Source organism: Chaetodon auriga, chromosome 15, assembly GCF_051107435.1.
Source record: "Chaetodon auriga isolate fChaAug3 chromosome 15, fChaAug3.hap1, whole genome shotgun sequence".
NCBI lineage: Eukaryota > Metazoa > Chordata > Actinopteri > Chaetodontiformes > Chaetodontidae > Chaetodon > Chaetodon auriga.
The window spans coordinates 1,458,526-1,474,159 of NC_135088.1; the positions used below are offsets into that span (position 1 = coordinate 1,458,526).

Below are 15,634 nucleotides of genomic sequence, written 5' to 3' on the forward strand. Positions count from 1 at the left end.
GTAGAAAGATACGGTCAGCATGTGAAGGATGGGCCGCCTCTAAGCTGATCATCTCCTCCCAGGCCCATATTATTATTTCCCAAGTTTCTCCAATTAGGGAGTGCTGATGTGGGATCAGCGCACAGATCTCCCACAGTCATCACATTCATTGCAGAGGGAAAAGGAAGATCCGGGAAGAACCCAGGGACCGGATCAGCAGAATTCCTCAAAAATCCCTCACAAAGAAAGCTTCACGGAGCTGCGGAGGCCGTTTCAACTCTCCGAGCCCTCGTTTCAGTTAGTTGTGCTGTGTGGACTTTTGTATTGTTTTTACGTCAGATCACTGTGGTTTAGTGTTTAGCAACGCTGCAACCAGCGACTGCATATTAAAAAACTGAAACACCAATTCATCGCCTGTGGTTACATCACTGTTGTGTTTATTTACTGAAAAACCATTAAACTATGTGCCACCACTGTTTTATTAAAGGCTTAACTGTCCAGTTTCGTTGTTGGTTGTTTCATGTCTTCTAATAGTCGCAATGTTTCACCATTAACTGAAAAAGTGAAACATCTGTTCATATGGTGTCACATGTTATCATGCTTCAGAGAGGAAAAGAACTGCTTCAGTGGTATAAACTAAAGAATAAAGCTCACAGCTGGTTGATTTTCCTCCAAACTTGGACGACATGTCTGTTCATGATGGATCGCTGTGTTGGGAGTCATTCTGACATTTGATACAGTGACACCAACCAAACACTGACCTCAGTGTAAATCAGATGGAAACTGATGCCAGCGCACAATCAATAAAGCTTTTTAAGATTAGACAAAACAAAAACACTATGAGAATGTTGATGCACTGGTCTGAAAACAGTCCCAGCCGTAATGCTCAGAGTCAACACCTTATTATGTCATTAGGCAATAAATGAGCCACATTAATGGCTTAAGTCAGGACTTCTGAAACTTCAAGAACTTTGTCAGTCCCGATTAAAAACAGATTTATAAAATAAGTAGAAATATAAAAGTGATACTCCTGCCATAGACCAGTGTATAGGACAGACATCATGTGAGAGCTAGTAGATGATGCACAGCAGCTTCATCAGTGTGTGCAGAGGGAAGGAGACAAACTGCAAACTGCAGTATCTGAGCAGCAGGCAGTGTGCTGGACTTTTCTGTCCTGAGTTGTGTCTGGCAGGGGGAGCTCCTAAGCCCTCCCAGACTCGGGCCTGCACCACCTAATCTTAACCTCCTGTAACCTAAAGATATCAAAGTGATCTCATATTAGCAGTCGACTTCAGAAACTAGTTCATCTTGTTTTTCCTGGAAGATGACGCCAACCCATACACACATTTCCGTTGAGTCACTCATGAATTCAGCTATGCATGGAACATTGCTCATAATGCAGCACAGAGTGCAGTTTGTCGCAGGTGAGAGACGAGTCAAGCATTTGACGTATCAACAGCAGATTACGGCAAGGCAATAGTAAACTTGTAGTGCAAAAACATTTTCCATCAGCAGATCCAGTGTCAGCGTACAGAGCTGTTATTGACGCGGGTGACGCACCTGGACTGAGTCTTTAATGATTCCCTTTTAGGTTGGGGAATAAAACGACTGTTAGAGGAATTAGCGGCTCAGCAGAGCGGAGCCATGCAGCATATGGAGGTTTAAAAATGTGGACGAATCAGCAGCTTTTGCTCAGCAGCAACTTATGAAAGCGCTTCAAATCTAAGACTCACCGAGTGTGAACAGGGGACAATGTTTGCAGCAGTCTCTGCATGGGCGACCACATGTAATGCACAACCGTAGGTCAGGGGTCGTCCACATACTTTTAGCAATATAGTCTATCCTGTATGTGAGTCAGGTCAGAGAATCAGATCACAGATAATGCTCATATCAATGCACTTTACTGCAGGAAGGTCAATGAAAGGGACCTTTTCTATACGTTTTAAAACAATAATTACAGATGAAAGTAAGAATCATCCCTGCAGGCAACACAAAAAACTGTTTCAACCCTTCCAAAATTTTTGACTGATGGACTTTTCCAGTTTGTTACCAGAAACGATCCACCATCTGAAAACAGATAACCACAGCTAACCTTTGCTAACCACGAAAATTAGTTTACCACTGTGAAACAAATGTGTCGTCCAAGACATCAAAAAGCAGTTTCCATAGTATCCCTTTGAATACGCACAGCAATTTGTAATTTACAGTTGTTCAAGGCTAACAACACACCACCAGCTCTAAACAAACACAAACAGCCTCAGTGTGGGCTCTATGCTAATTAATTCAGATCCAATTAAGAACAAAGCATTAATTTAACCTTTGTGTCAGGCAAATATACAATAACAGCAGAGCGACTCGCAGGCCAAAAACAACTCCAGCCCTCGTTTACTCGCGAAGAGGCTCCGATGGTGCGGAGGAGAAAAGTTCCTTCACTTCGCCTCTGAAGTAAATAAACACAGATACTCGAAGGTTGTTAAATGGAACTTTTGCACACTTATTAGAGGAACTGCAGCAGCTGCCCCATTCACAGTAATCATAGGACCACAACATATGATCAGCCGCATTTGGAACATTGGTCAAAGAAGGCAGAAAGGCTCGAGTCACTTGAAACGCCCGAGTCACTTGAAACGCCATGTGAGCACATCGTTGCTCTTCATAGTGGTGATGCAGCGAGCGAGCTGACCCCCTCCTCCTTGTTGAATTTAATTTTCATGCTCTCAGACAGCAGCGTTGGTTCCTCATATGTGGCTCCTGGCCGTCCTGGTGACAGAGACTGAGCCGCGAAAGCATGACACTCCTACCGATGTCACTTTTGTTAATCATATCTTTTCTATTCGAGATGGAGAGCGAAAGAATACAGGACCCATTACACACACCGCCACCCAATTAGAGCGGGAATGTAAATTAATGAGCAGGTCAGGGCAGGCTAATGAAGGGTGGCGCCAATTTGCTGAGGGCTGAAATTAAAAACTGTATCGTCTGTCCGAGTAAAGTTTCACGAGGCAGCTGCTCTCTCTGACTCTCTATTTTCATGTTAGTGCTGTCTGTTTTTGTGCCATCACTCTTTAAACTACTGTGCAGCGCTGAGCGGCTGCTATGAAGGCAGCCAGGAACGTGCCATATTTCATAGGCCGCTGTCAGCCTGCGGGGCCCTCACCTCCTGAACACAACTTAATTTTCACTGTTTCATGGAAAGAAAATAAACCATTTGAAGCAAGAAGAGAAGAGGCAAAAGTGAGCAAATGATGATGAGAATTATTAGTAATGAATGCGTTTATTTGAGACTTTTATGGGTTTTACAAGTAATCTAATGCTTGTATATCAGTTTAGGGGGGAAAAAAAAAATCATCCTCTTGAGATCATTTATCCTGAAAATACACTGCAAAAACCTTCATCCTCACAAGCATTTTTGACTATTATTGAATTCTCAACACTTCATTTTAATATCAAATAATTGGAAAAGAGAGCAAGAAAAAAAAAACTGCCAATAGAATTTTCCAGTGTGAGCACATGGATGCAAAACCTGAGACGACCTGTTTTACATTAAGAGGGATGAAGCAGGTGTTTCATTTTGGAGTGAAAGCCTTCCGCTGCGAGACATCTACCTGTTCTGTGTGAGCATCTTTGTGCCAATTCAGGACACGACTTGGACTGTGGCTGTACGCACAGTCACAGGCATAATGAAGCTCCTTTGTGAAAGCAGGAGGTATGATGGGGCTGCTTGTAATTTTCCAGTTTTTCATAGCAGAATTCCTAACATAACAGGAAGATTCAACGGTCTACGAAGAATTGATGGAGAATAGAAAGAAGGACCAAAATACACTGCAAACCATGAGTCCATGTTTAGACTATTATTATTTCAGACAAATAAACCGAGGACAGAATGTTAACTAGGTGCATCTTTGAGTAATGATCTGCTTCTCTTTAAACGACTTGTTTGTGCTAAAGATCTATTCTCGTCGTTTAGCATTACAATGCTGTTGTGTTTTATGTCTACTACATTCCACAACGTGTGGCCTGGAGTTAATAAAGTGTGAATCTGGGTCTGAGCAGTAAGTACTCTCAGTGTTCATGGTTACCAGTTTAGAAGACTGTAACTGTCTCAGCCTTCTGCTGAGTTAAATTCAGGCATCACTGAGTTCAGAATGTTCTAATCAACATTTTCTTTTATAAAAAATGGACAAAAAGCTGTGTAATGTGAGATGTGCTGTTTGCAGTGAAGAGCCCACAGGTATATATCACCCAACCTGGCAGTCCCCCTCCTCTCTACGGAGCTCTTCAACATCTAATGTGACCATATTATAAAATTACTGTCTGAACATGTTAAATCAAAAGACATCTCTTCATGTTCCACTTATTCTTGAATGTTGTGATTCTTCGTGAGAATTGCCAACAGGTGTGGTTCCTGTGGGGTTGAGGGGAGTGAGGTGTGGGTGCTCAGGCAAACATAAATGTGGGGGTTTTGGAGAGGAGATGTGTCCATCTGATGAATTGGTATGTGCCTGAACTCAGTTTTAAACACCAACTGTAGTCTCACCGGCTCATTTGAAAACATCATGGAACAATCAGATTAAATAAACAATGTTTTTGAGAGGGAAACTTGTAAATTGGTCCAGTTTGCACACAACCGGAGGATTAATGAAGGCCTTCTTAGTGGGACTTCTAGTGATTAAAGATGTCAATGGAAAAAATGGAGGAAAAAAGTGCATGTCTGTTTGACAAACATGGGTCAGGAAGCCAAAGTAGAAAACTGGAAAATGCTCAGACTGACTTGACAAACAACTGCAAAACAGAAACAAACCTGCAAACTTAACTAAAAGAGAAAATGTTTTATTAAACGAGAGACTCTGTGTCTGCAGGGGAGGATGTGATTCTAACTGACAGATTGTTTAACAAAAAAAAAAAAAGAAGAAGAAGAAGAAGCTGAAATCCGACTCTTTGGGGAAAATGAAGGCTTCCATTTCCAGGGCTGCCTGCAGAAGAGGAGGCTGACGGCGCACGAGGCTCAAACGGCCTCAGAAACTCTGCAAACATCCTGCAAGAGCTGGGCTGAGAAATGAGCTCCTGCAAACCAATCAAGCTGCACTGAACCAACACGCTCGGAGCTTTTCAAGAGTCGAGCGGAGGCGATCGTGTCTGCGGCGCACACATGAAAGGACACCTGATATCAGAGATGGAAAAGGCAAAGAGCAAAGAGCTGGTCGTCTTTTTTTTTTTTTTTTCGTTATATATGTTAACTTTGCAGTTTCTATTCTTTCTGCCAGAGAGGAAAAGAAACTTTTTTTTTCATTTTCACGTTGACTGATCTTATTAATTACTTAAAGAGGCATGAAGGGTACACTGAACTAATCACTTGTGGGTGAAGATATGCTTGATTTCCCTCCATACTGTTCCAGATGTTTGTGGCAGCCAAAAGATATACCTTAAATAGGAAGGAGTAGGTGGGAAAGGAACAGAAGGAAAGATAGAGAACAGAGGAAAGAAAAACAGGAAAGGAAATGCAAAATAAAGAAAGAAGGACGTGATAGAACGAAACAAGAAGGAATGGGAAGTAAAAGTGAAGCATAGAAAGGAAATGAAAACCTATTTTCTGCAGTTGTCTTAACTGATGCATGCAAAAAAGTGTGTGTGTCATTTTCTATGACACTTCCTTTGTTTTCACGTCTGCCCTTATTTGCTTTCAACCTATGTTTCAGGTTATCCTCATACTATGTTTTCACTTTGTCTTTCCCATCTCTTTCTTCATCCAACACTCTCCTTGCACCTGATTTTGCTCCTTTCACCCTCCTCATCTTCCCTTTGCTCAGATCCAAACCTTTATTTCTTTCTCTACCATCTCTCATTTTCTAGGTCACTCTATCTCTCCCTCTCTGTTTCGACTTTACTCTCTCTCTCTCTCTCTCTCCATCTTTCTCTCTCACTCCATCCATCTCTCTCCAGCTAGGAAAGATTAAAGTGGAGGCAGAAGTCGCGTTAATGGCCATCAGCTCATCCTGTGCAGGCAGCTCCCTGTCTGCGCCGCCTACCTGCTTAATTAGTCGAGAGGCGAACCTCTGGCAATGAACCTGGCACTAACTGCTCGCACACACACATACACACACCCTTGTGCATACGGTCCTTATGAGGACCTTGTATTGACTATGTTCCTAATCCTGCCTTACCCTATACAGTAATATATATCCAGATAAAGCTTGAGCTTTGCTGCTTATCTAATTTTAATAACACCAAATGGTGCTCAACCTATCATCCTGCAGCTGTTATGTTGCTGTTGTGAACACTCAATGTCTGGTAACTAATGTATGTCCAAGGAACATCACTTGAGGCTGTAATGTTCATTGCACATCAGAAAACCAAATGGCTGAATCAATTCTTTCTACATCTCAGACCCAGCTGCCAAGCTCAGCTCCCACTTGGCTCAACTTCCATCAGTCTAAGGAGAACTTTGTCAGCTTCAGCTGTAGGCTATTTCAGCTCAGCTGTGCTTTAGGATGAATGCTTACTATATAAGTACTGTTTACATGTAGCTTGTTAGCATGTAATATTTAGCATGCTTGCATAATGACATGTTAATATTTAGCATATGCAACAAGCATGTTAGCACATCAACTAAAAGGAATTCAGTCATTAGTTTAGTCGTGTCCTTTACTGACGTGTTGGAAGCAGAAATTGTGACGATGATCCTAAGAAGACACCAACTACCAACAGAAATCTAATCGGAGGTTAGGGAAGAAAACATCAGAAGTCCACCCACTAAATGGCAGAAGGTTAACATCTGCATCCTCTGAGACACTCGAATCAATCGCTGCAAATTGAGAAAAGCCTCAGAATTTTGCCTTCACTCTTCACTCCTCCCTCTTCGCTGCTGCTCATTTGGTCTGTGCGACTGCCTGCCACTCCACCTCATGTACAGGAGATTCCAGATCCTGAGCCTGTAATTTACCCTTGAAGGAAGGATTGACTGAAATGACTCTGCAAAAATGTCCTCACACTGATAGTCTAAAGTTTAGGTCCTCACCAGAATAGGAATACAGGAAAACACACACACACACACATGCACCACAGCCTCCAAATCCAGCAGGCATCCACTAGCATTTTCTAATTAGTCCACAGAACGTGTAGAAACAGTGGGTGAGTTATTAACAGCCGGCTCCCTCCCACACTTACAGCCTATTACCGAGCAGAAGATTTGATAGATATGCCGGCATCATATTCATTATTTTTGATGTTTATCATCTGTTATATAATTGTTTTACCCAGATTCAGCGTTGTTACTGTATCATGTATGGGAACGTACATGACTGTGAATTATAGAGCTGAAAAGACGATTGTCCTCAAAATCCTGCTCCCGGTGTGAAGGGTGTGACGACAACCTGTTAAACATTGTACTGAAAATATCTGAGCCATACCCAAACCTGAGCAAATCAGACCGAATTTAACCTGAATGGCAAAGTTTAGACTTGACAACATTTCTAAAATGTCAGTGTCCATGAAATGACAAATGAATGAAAATTAAATGGAACGTTAAGTAGAGACATGGTGTTAAATAAGAGCTCAGGAGGTGAAATGTTTTATTTAGAGCAACAGAAGTGGAATCGTCCAGGCAGGGATGTCAGGTTTCTTTGCTTTTTTATATTATCATCAATTCAAGCATGACATGAAGCCTTGAAGTCAAATTCTGCTAAATATTCCTTTCAACACAGAAATGAATTTCTTATCCAAAGTGCAGACATTTAGACATTTTTTAAACAGAGTTGGATAGTAGATTTTCATATGACATTTCTGGTTCTGACAATGTGCTTTCTTTTCAGTTGCCAAATTATTGCATTTCCACTTAATAACATATGATTAAAGGGGGAACCTCACAGATTTTCGAGGAGTGTGACCACATGTGTGAAAAGAGTTGTATAAAGGCGTTTGTGGCTCCAGAAGCAGCTGTGCGAAATCTGATAAACTGCCTCAAGTGATGTCACATGAGTCAACATAGGTTGGGGTTGAAGACACACACAACACACCTGAATCTCCGACCAAACTGTTAATGTCCACATTACCCACAATCCAATTCTAACTGCCAAATTGGAATTAAAAAGTCCATGTCAGTGATTTTATGGATTTCGATCTGCTTTTCTTTTATCTGTCCGTCACGAGTCTGACAGAGTTATTGGAATGCAATAACTCAATCTTTTTCAAGAAGTTTGATCTACTGAGAGGCTACTTCGCTGCTGATTTGCACGGGTAGAGTTGTTCTTCTTCTGAACATCGAGACGATGCCAAAAAGAATTTCATGTCAAGATACTCCACTGGATCTTTTTTCACAAAATGTCTCCTGTCTGCACGTGATATCTCCCCAGTGGGACAGAAAAATATTGAACAGAACTGAACCCCACACCCTGATGGCGCCCGTGCACAGTCACCACAGGAGCATACAGCACATGTGTGTGATCTTGTAAATCCTGAGCCATCAGTGAGGCTCCTGTGTGTGAAGACAGGAATAATAAACCTTCCTGGGTCCTTCAGCTCTCACAGCTCTGATGACTTATTACCAGCTGTATCAAAGCTGAACACTGCGCTACAGCTCCACAGAGAGGAGGCTTGACTGGGTTTATGGCCACACTGTGTGTGTGTGTGTGTGTGTGTGTGTGTGTGTGTGTGTGTGTGTGTGTGTGAGTTTCTACAGTGGCTGTGCTTGTGTGCATTCCTCTGAACATGCCTGTGTGTTTGAAGAGAGACAAGGGAAATACAGAATTCACATGAAAATAATTTCATCCATCTCTCTCCATCCTCCACTGCTCCTCTTCCTGGCTCTAAACCACATTACTCTACGTCATCGTTCACACACACACACACACACACACACACACACACACACACACACACCATGTAGTATGCACAGAGTCATGCTGCACGGTGGACATGTAAGAGAAAGTCATGACTTCAGGTTTTACTTGACCTTTAGCTGAAAATGGAAATACCCATTAAAAAAGAGAACATGTCAACATTTCAGTGATTGTGTGTTGTTTGGTTGCACACACGTTTTTTGTATATGTGCATGGATGGGGGATCGAGAGTCCGTCTGACTTGTTTGCCCTGCGAAAGGTCTTATGTCTGTTCTCTAGCTGTATTTGCAAGAAAAGCATACAAGGGTTGCCTCCACTGAACAGTAATACCACAATATAGAATCTTCTCCAGTAGGTTCACAAGATTAGTTCTCTTTATGTAAACAGTCCCTGCAAACAGTCCTGAAAAGAATGAATAAGAACAACAAAGTTAAGGGTTTGTCTATATGTAAACGTGACTGCACATGCAGATTGCCATCTGTCTATTAGATTATGAAATGTCTTGCGTACAAAGCTGACAGGTTGTCCACAGAGTGCTAGAAGAAAGTTAATGAGCATCCAAAACGGATCTGGTGTGTGTTCAGCAAATGCCATGGCAATTTGCCCAGTAGATTTCAGTATTACTTGTGGATGACTGGAAGATTTGGCCTTAAGGTGACGCTAGAGTGAAGGTCAGAAGATCACTAGACTATTCAGAGCAGAACTACAAAACAGAAAATACACACAAATTTCACAGCAATCTCAATCAAGGTACATTTCTGTGGACTAAAGTGTTGGACAGACGGAACAACCAACGCTGCGATCCCCTGGCCCCACTGTGCATCAGAAATCCACCTCATCACAAATCAAAAGGTCATGCTGCAACAGCGAAACATCCTCTGACTACTAATTGACATGCTGTAGATTTGCCGTGTTTGACTTCAGGTGGTGGTTTATGGTCACTACTCACAAAGAGTCTTTCTGTTTAACAGCAACGGACACAAGGAAACTTAAACATGAGCCGGCAGTGTGCCATTCAAATAAAGCATGTTCCTCGCACCAGCTTTCTATAAAGGAACGACACACGCTGTGCAAAATACAACTCTAACAGCCGCTGTGACTAAAACACAGTCACGGTTCACTTTGCATCCATCAACCAGTAGATTTTAAAGAGCTCTCGCCTGTTACAACATTGAAAGAAACAGTAATTTTTGCAGAATTGTCTTTAAAGGATAAAATGTGTTAATTCTTTTGAAGTCAAGGTTACGTCAAACAGTTGTTTCTACAGCATTTAAATGACGGTATGTGAAGCATGTCTGAACTATATGATGGAGATATAGTCAGTGAAATGCTTTGGAAAATATGTACGCAAGGCATCTTAACAACTGTCACTTTTCAACCTAATTCATCCCAGTTTGTTCTTCTGGATGTCTCCTGACAAAGCTCTCTTGGGCTTTGAGTCGTTACTGCTGCTACTAGTCTCTCAACCATTGTAGCGTGTTGAATTTTAAAAGAAACCTAACTAACTACATTTTTGACTCAATATAAGAAGCACATTTTTCTTAGGGACCCTCTCCTAATTCTTATCCCAGCCACTTTCTAAATCAAACTCACTACCGTGTTCTTGGAAATGGAGCAAAAGCAGCAACAGTTCAGTAGACAGGCAGTAATGATTACAGTTAATTTCAGGTTAATGATATTTCCAAAATGTGGATATGCTGAACTGTGTGTAATCGAAAGGAACCACATTGCTTCAAGAATTGCAGCATGTTGCTAAAGCAAAAAACACACAAAGTGTGTAACAACATGCCGTTTGGCTGCGAATTGGTGGAGGTTGAACTTAGCGGAGAGGTGGGTAATTCATCATTGTTACTTGTCAGTTTAACCTCGATCGACATTGGCATTGATCGTGTGTGTACGTGTGTTTGTGCATGTGCGCACATATAAGGTGAGTGTGTGTTATCAACAGTAACAAAGTGACTGAAGGCAAAAAAAATGAGTCATGTGTGCTAACAGCAAAGGTTAAACACAAAGATTTGACAAAAGATTAACCTCGAAGCTCTTCAAGCTTCTCACACACAAACACAGACTCACAGGCTCATGAGTCAGCGTCGGCTGGCAGTTTGATAGCTTGTAATCTGCTCTGAATAGACAGTGACAGACAGAGATAGACAGAGCGGGAGAAGGGAAGGAATGTTAAAACCCAGATATGACGGAGGACATGGCGAAATGATGAGTTGAGGGCTAGAAAGATAATGAGGGGAGGCTGGAAAATGAAATGATGAGCGGAGGAGCTGAGGGTGGAAAGAGACACGAGTGAAGTGAGCAGAACAAGAAAGAAATGAAGAAGCTTCTCTGTTTCTTCCGCTGAGGAGATTAACACAAAAAAGCAGCAACAGTCACAATCCTGTCCCAGTCCCTGCATAGCATTGTGGGTAAGTCAGTGTTCAGCATGCCAGTAGATACCATATTAACCCATATAATTGCTGGTCACTGAGGCTTCCCACCAGTAGCAGTAACCGCTGCTGCTAACTGCTGGTGCTACCACTGTGTTGATGCTTCTCACTGCTTTTGCTGGAACTGTTAACACTATCAGTACTCAGTATCTGCTTTACTGCCATTCATTACTGTTGCTGCTGCTGTGAAATGCTATTGCTACAGCTAACAGCGACTACTGCCATCAAATACTGTTGCTGCCACCAATTATTGATGCTTCTAACTGCTTTTCCTGGTACAACTCATGGGATAACAGTCCACCGTCTCATGGATAGGGTTTACAATCATCGCCTATGGCCAGAAACTATGGTTGTCAGTTGTGCAGCAGCTAATTGCTTTACTAAAAGGACGAGAGAGAGAGAGAGAGAGAGAGAGAGAGAGAGAGAGAGAGAGAGAGAGAGAATATGAGATCTTGGCATATATACATGTGTATCGTGTTAAAGATAACACAAGCTGCTTCCACCATATATTCCATTCACAGCAAGTTTAAAGGTGGATCCAGGTAAGATGGCTGCCATGCGGTTTCATCCCAGAATAGCTGGTCATTATCACATGTCATATCTAATGTTTTATATCTGCAGAACACTTAAAGGTCATACTGTAAAAATCAGTTTAGAGGGGAGATTTTCACCAGGTCTCTGCTCTCCGGTTCCCTCAGCTGTGGAACTCCTGACCAAGTGTCTCATGTGCAGTCCAAGGCTCAAAGGCCCAATCAAAAAGGAAGATCGCGGGTCTCCTCTGGCCCTGTATCTTTTTATGGGGTCTCGCCTTTTAGTTCCTTTCATTTCATTCCTGATGATGGCACGCTCAGAGAGCTTCAACAGTGCCTGACTTTCTTTGAGGTCAACTGCTCAACTGTTTCATCTTCAAGAACACACATCTTCTGATCTGTGGGTTCACGCCCCATCAAAGGGCTTTCAGACTGCTTTGCACTGGGCCATTATGGTAAATTCTACTTTATTTGCCAGTATCAATACTAAATATCATGAATAACTTTTGTGTCTCATAAAATGAAGTTTTGAGTACTTTTTAATTTATCTTTTGATTTACCAGATTCAATAGTCAATGATAGCTACCACTGTCAGGGAAAGGGGGTGACATTCAGCAAAGGTCGTGAGCTGGATTTGACTCCACAATCAGAAGGAAGTCCTACATATTCTAATACTGAGGTGGAAGGTTTATTTTCTATGATGTGGAACAAAACTGAGAACTTACAGTATATTTGACTGAGTAACTGATTGATCTGTTTTTATTTACCCTCATAGATCCCTCATTGAGCATATTAAATCAACTAAAGTCGAAGAGCAAAGATTTCAATGAAGGTACAAAAACAGGCTACAGAAGCATTCTAAGTCTTGAAACAGAGAAACAGTGTTCCTTATGTTTTACCAACAGAGTCTACACAGTGATGGTGAAATATGCTGTGTAGCTGGTACTCTCTGGCTTGCCAGGCTCACTTTGTCTTCTGGTATCACTGAAGCCAAAATGAGGCCTGCCTGCTCTGCTTTCAGGGGTTTGCATCCCTTTGAATGCAAGTTATTACGGATGCCAACATTTATCTGCTGGAAAAAAAAGAGGCAAAAATATTTGAAATGAATGCCCATGGAGCTCTGGCTGCAGCGAGTGTAAGGGTATTAGGGTGTTATCTGGGTTTAAAATACATCCAGGGGGGAACCCAGGGCAGCTGCAGCTGAGCAGGAGGGGGAGGAGGAGACTCTGCAAAGAGAAACTCCGGGGCAGATAAATGTTTAAAACGCTGACAGAATGTTATTTGTTGACATTTACCCACAGAGGGCCCCAGATGTTTCAAGCATGACGGGGTAGCGTTCACCATATTTCTGACTAGTGCCAAGGAGGGGGGAAAAGTGATTAAATACTATCTTCAGCAAAGGGCACAGGCCGCTGTTCCAGAGACCTGCCCGAACTGCTCATGAAACCCAAATCAGTCGACTCCTCCTGCCAACAATGGGTGTCACATGCAGACTAGAATATACAGAAGAATAGTAAACATGACAGAGGCGGTCCAAACAAAGGCATAAGTTTGATGTCAGAAGTAGAAGAATGAGAAGAAGTAGAAGAATATCTGACATTGTCTTCACATTCGCCTTCTGTGGTTGGTAGATATTTTGCTCTCTCTATCTACGTCTTTGTCGGTTGAAACATCGAATAAAAGTCATGATTTTTGAGCTGGTCTTTCTTAAAGTCGACTTAGACCAACCTCTGCAGCTGCATCTCACCCACACTTTGCATGATTTTGATGGTCATTTTTCTGGCCCTGGCACAAAAAGATGACTTCATCATTCGTAATCCTGCCTATAAAGCTCTGATTTGCATGGCTGTTTTCCAGCCCAGGAAACAGCTGTCAGCGAGCGCAACACCGGACCTGTTTGCATCACAAAGCAAGCAAAACTGACATGAGGCCAGCAAATCAGAGATCTGCAACTGGGCTGTGAACCTGACCACAATTTATACTATATTTTCCTCAAAATTCAGTTCAGCTCTGTCCTGAGCCTTAAATATGAGTGATGATTGGTTGATTTTGTCCTAGCCTAATTTTAGGAGAAGAGTATTATTACACAATGTTCTTAGCAGAACACTGCAGAAGAGACGAGTGTTGTTTTTGATCCCTGACTTCATATCTGCAGATCTTTGTCTGCGTGGCCCCAACACCTATCCACCAATCAGAGGGTTCAGGTCACTTGTCGGAAGCATGAGAGGTGAATCCAGGGCAGCCAAAAATCAGAGCACATGATAACCACCGAAGGCAATCTGCTCAGACAGTAACTGTCAATGCATAAAGTTGAAGGGACAAAACAGAGATTGAGATGAGGTGCGACACACGGGTGCATTCTAATTTGTTAGAAGAATTTGATTTGATGGACAGATTAAAACCCAAAAATAGAGGCTAGAGGAGGAGGAAGAGGACGGTATCAAAAATAAATCACGAGCGGCGAGGGAAAAACAAAACAGGGTAAAAATAGTCCGAGAGTCACAGGGATCAGTTATGACAGAATGAGTGAAAAGAGTGGCAAAGAGCATTACTGAAGAAGTTGAGACTAGAAAACGAGTGTAAACATGGGAGAGAGTGAGGAAGACGAGAAGAGACAGCAGAAGAATGAGTGATGGAAGGGAAGAAGAAGAAAGAGGGAAAGAGCACAAGTGACAGCCAGAGAAAGCACAACAGAGATCCTAACCCTGCTGGAGGGGCTTCTGGGTAAAAAACATCAATAATCCACCCACCCCCCCTTCTCTTTTTCCTTTCTCTTCTCCATCCTTCATCCTCGGGATGTTTTTCAGACTCCGAGCTCAGAGGATTTTATCATTCTTCTCCCCGAGGGACTTATTCCAGTTTAAAATCATTGATACTGATTACCCCGGGCCCTGTCATATTGATTTTTGAGATTTATTGTTGGCCGACTCCCTAGCAGAGGTCCCTGGCCCCTGTGTCCCCGAGCTGGCAGTCATTTGTTAAACACTCTCCCCTCCTGACAGGGGACATGCCGAACGACGTGCAAACACACACACACACACAAGCTTGTAAAAAAAAAAAGAAAAAAAAAAAAAAAAAAGCTCAAGATGTAAAGTGAAGAACTAAGAGCTGCCATCACTTTTTCTCAAACCGTTTTGATGCGATGACGCAGCATGTTGGCTGAACATGACCAACACTAAATCCCTAAACACTCAAACTAGCAGCAGCGTGTCTGATGGACAGAAACCTCTGCTGGTTATCAGCTTATGAGTGGACAGTCATGTTAAACATCACACTGGTGTGTATTTAGGTTGAAGACTGTTGTTAAATGGCTTTTTATATACACACGGTGCATACAGGTGTAATAAAAACAGAAAGGTGATGGGGACATGCTTTTATGAATTGCAATAAACAGCAGCACTTAGAAACTTCAAACGTATATTGTATATATATAGTATTTATGTGTCTTATCATTTTAACCTGAACTGTGGCAGAAGAAGATTTAAGTATATACACACAATCGCAGCAGCAGCCACTTAAGCTCCATTTTCTTCTTCAGTTTTTATTATGCAGCTTTGATTCTCCTCACTATTTGACCTTCATGCACAGATCAGTGAAAGCAGGTCATTTTCCCTCTCTCATTACTTCTTTCTCACTGCCAACAATGAGCCAGGGAGGGAGAAAGAAAACACAAAGGGTGTTCAGAGGAAGAGTAAAGGAGCTGAGATGCCTTGAGAGGTCGAGGGCTTTTCTCTTAGAGTTCTTGAATTTTCCATCCTACTGTAACTCACTGCACTGCAAGCAATTAGATGGATCGGGGGAACGACACAAAGTAAAAACAGTCAACAGTCATCTTGAAGCAAGTGACAAGCCCTGA

At 42.2% G+C, this 15,634-nt stretch overlaps 1 protein-coding gene across 2 annotated transcripts in view; it reads right to left on the bottom strand.

Annotated features, from left to right (window-relative positions):
• sgcd (sarcoglycan, delta (dystrophin-associated glycoprotein)) overlaps positions 1–15,634 on the bottom strand; it is a 264,844-nt gene that overhangs the window by 156,587 nt on the left and 92,623 nt on the right. The gene's annotated exons all lie outside the window — the stretch shown is intronic.